Below are 3,716 nucleotides of genomic sequence, written 5' to 3'. Positions count from 1 at the left end.
TTAACTCTGACATTTAGCGAATTTGATTTTTGATAATAAGTAATATTTAATGGAAACACAATTTCTAAAAAAAACAAACAAAACAAAACTCACATTTTTTGAAAAAAGTTTTTGGCTCAGAGGAGCTGGTTTTGGGGCCGTGTTGAAATGGATGGACATTTTTCACTAAACTGTGATGGAAATGGACTTTTCTCTAATTAAATGTGCTTCTGAAGTTTGGTATTGGTTAGTGTAGATGATTTTTTATGATAATTGTCTGAGTATATTTTGATTTTTGGTACTGATAAATATGAAAAACTCGTCTTTGATATGAATCTAAGACAAGTCCAATAAAGAAATATACTGTGAATGTTTAAAATTTAATTAGATCACTGATCTTAAAGATCATCAATAACCTGAATCTATGATTGTAGGGTATAAATATTTGATCATAAATCCTGAACTGGATGTTGATTCATGTAAAGAAAATGGTAAGGTCGAATCGAGGTGGAATTATATAAGTTCACTTCCTCCACTTCCTTTCAAGCAATCTACTTGTGATTGATTATATATACGTCAATTTTATGTATTATTACCTGATTACTTGAAAAAAAATGTAATTCATTCATTCCTCTCTGCTCACAATAACAAAAATATTTGTGTATTGATTTAAATCAGTGGTCCTCAACCTTTCTCAGACATTATTTTATGGATCAGTCTGAACGGGGCCGAAGTTTGTATTTTTAAGGTTCTGGTTTATGAAAGTCTATTTTCAAAATAAAATGATAGAACAAGAAACTTTGTGTAAAAAAGTCAAAAAATATTAGTCGATTTTTTTAAACAGATGATGAAGATTCAACGAAACAAAGTTGTCTAATTAAAAAAAAAATACATAAAAGAAACATTAAATGTGTTTTTTCACCACATAGAATACAATATTAACAACCAATCCAGGCTATGATTATCTTACAGGTCAAAAAGATTGATCATAATTTGTTTTTACATAAATATTCATTCACCCAATTTGACATTTTATACTTAAAAAAGCTAAAGGTATAATCTCATGCTCACTGGATCAAGAACGTGAAAAAAACATTTTTCCCTTAATCTTGAAAAGTAGAAGCAACAAAAAACAAACAAATCAACAAACGATCAGAAAACTCTAGTTAACAGATTAACACATAACTGACAGTAATTTATATAAATCCAGATATTTCATTTACATCATTAAAGGCTGTAACTGAATTGTTGATCCTGAATTTATCCAGTTTATTAAAAGATCATTTAAAACAAATAAACAGATGTTTCTGTAATAATAATGACCTCTGGAGGGTCAGCTGACCTGAATGAATTAATAAAGTTTTTACACATTTATGAAGAACATCAGAGAGACATTGTTAAAAGATTCTATAGAATATATCTCAGCTGGTAGTTGAACAAAATGAATCAAGAGTTCATCACTTTAATTTCTACATTATAATGACATCATTGGAGGACAATCACTTTATTGATTAATGTTTATTAAATATTAGCTCTGGTTTGTGTGGACCTAAATAGAGGACTCAGAGATGTAGTGGATGATTGTCAGTCAGCATTAACATTATAAAAAACTATCATTAACATATTTGACAAAACAGTTTCTTTTCTGATCCAAACATTTGTCCAGATCAGAAAATGTAGAAAGATTCATTTCTGTTTAAAGTTTCTCCAACATCTCTGATCTCAGAGACTCTCAGAAGATCAACTGAAAAGATCTGATCACACATGATGATCCAAGAGAGTCTGATCAGAGAGATCAAGAACTGAACCAGAACTCAAGTCATTCATCTGAAAACTATTGATCATCTGAACTATTATCCAGACTCCTTTAACTCTGACAAACACTTACTGTTCCACTGCTGAACTGATGGACTTGAAGACAGGAGGAATAAACTTCTTTGAGTCGTCACTCCTGTTGGACACACAACTGGATCCAGATCTCTGTTGGAACCTGATGGAAAAACATTTGTTTTGATTAAAAACCAATTTATTTTGTTATGGAGGTTCATCAGATTATTTATTTTATTAAAAGTCTGTTAAAATTGTTCTAACAACTGAGTGACACTGCATAACTTTATTTCAGTTACATTTATAACATGTTTTTGACAAACACTTACTGTTCTACCCCTGAATCCATGTCTTTGAAGTTAGGAGGTATACCCTTTGATTTGTCACTCCTGAAGGACACACAGCTGGATCCAGATCCAGATCCAGATCTCTGTTGGATCCTGAGGAGAAAAACATTTGTTTTATTAAAAACTACTTTATTTTGTTATGAAGGTTCATCAGATTATTTTTCATGTTTAAACTATTAAACTCAGATCATGAACAAACTGATATGTTAAAATTGTTCTGACAACTGTGACACTGTATACATTTATTTCAGTTCCATTTATAGCATGTTTTTGACAAACACTTACTGTTTCACTCGTGAACTGACTGACTTGAAGTCAGGATTATAACCCTTTGACCTGTCACTCCTTTTGGACACACAGCTGGATCCAGATCCAGATCTAAATCCAGATCCAGGTCCAGCTCCAGGTTGGTTCCTGTGAAGAATGGCGGTTGCTGGTGTGAGTGCTGAGCTCTGACATGGAGAAGAGTCCTGGACAGTTAGAGATGTTCATCTCACCTCTGAGCTTTGCTCTGGCTCTCATCTTCCCCACACAGAGTGCTTTTAGAGGGAGGGGCTCCCTCCTGTGTGTCCTCACACTGATCCATGCTGCTGGATTGACTGGATCCACTGGATCAGCTCACACACACCTTCTTCCAGCCTTCATCTGCAGAGGAAACCCTCATCATCATCAGCTCTGATCCTCCTTCACTAACAGATCAGCTGCTCCTCCACTGATGGGCTCTTCTCTTGTGTTTCCTCTCAGGTTCAGGTGAATGCAGTCAGACAGCAGTGTGGGACAGAGGAAGCTGCTGAACATCAGCTGCTGCACTTCTGCTCTCCCTCCACCAGATGGAGACATGGAGCTGCAGCAGCAAACACTCCATGATGGAGCAACATTTCACTCATTCACTCACTTTGACAAACAAACAACAAACTTCCTGTTTCTACGATTCAGGAAACATGAAGCAGATCAAGAACAACAGACACAAATCAAAGAATGAGGAGAAAAGAAATAAATACAGACATGACATCAGAGATGAGCTCACAGCTTTATTCCAACATAACGAGTCAGAAGTTCAGTACAGTACAGAAGTGTACGAGGAAAGTTGTGCGTTTTCACCAAGTCGTCTTCAATTTGCACACTTGTTCATAAAGTGCAGGTATTTATAGATTTTTCTGTGAAATATGGACGTGCTGGTACACTATATTGTGGGTCAACTGTTTTCATTAAATGACAAAATCCCTCATTATCAACCACTGAAAAAAGACTGCAGCGATTTAGCAATAAACACTCTGATGACATAAGATGTTTTCTTGTGTTTATCTGAGGTAATACTGTTAGTCTTTTAAAATATATCTGGGATCTTTTGATATTTCGGAAGTCTCAAACATATTGAGACTTGTTCTATTTGCTGATGATACAGCTATGTTTTGTTCAGGAAAAAAAAATAGGTCACTTAATACAAAATATTGAAATAGAAATGGTCAAACTTAAATATTGGTTTATTAATAATAAGCTTTCCCTGAATTTAGAAAAAACAAAGTTTATGGTTTCTACTAATAAAAAACAGGAGGACGTAAA

At 34.2% G+C, this 3,716-nt stretch overlaps 1 long non-coding RNA gene across 1 annotated transcript; it reads right to left on the bottom strand.

The window, feature by feature from the left end:
- Positions 1 to 598: 598 nt before the first annotated feature.
- On the bottom strand, positions 599 to 2,230 carry LOC112138497. The gene is made up of 2 exons (XR_002917794.2): positions 2,136 to 2,230; positions 599 to 1,969 (listed from the first exon to the last, which is right to left on the bottom strand). It is a non-coding gene; the product is annotated as an uncharacterized LOC112138497 (long non-coding RNA).
- Positions 2,231 to 3,716: the final 1,486 nt, after the last annotated feature.

This window comes from Oryzias melastigma, unplaced genomic scaffold, assembly GCF_002922805.2.
Source record: "Oryzias melastigma strain HK-1 unplaced genomic scaffold, ASM292280v2 sc00437, whole genome shotgun sequence".
Lineage (NCBI taxonomy): Eukaryota > Metazoa > Chordata > Actinopteri > Beloniformes > Adrianichthyidae > Oryzias > Oryzias melastigma.
The sequence above is the reverse complement of the archived record's forward strand: the minus strand, read 5'-3'. Positions and strand labels throughout refer to the sequence as shown.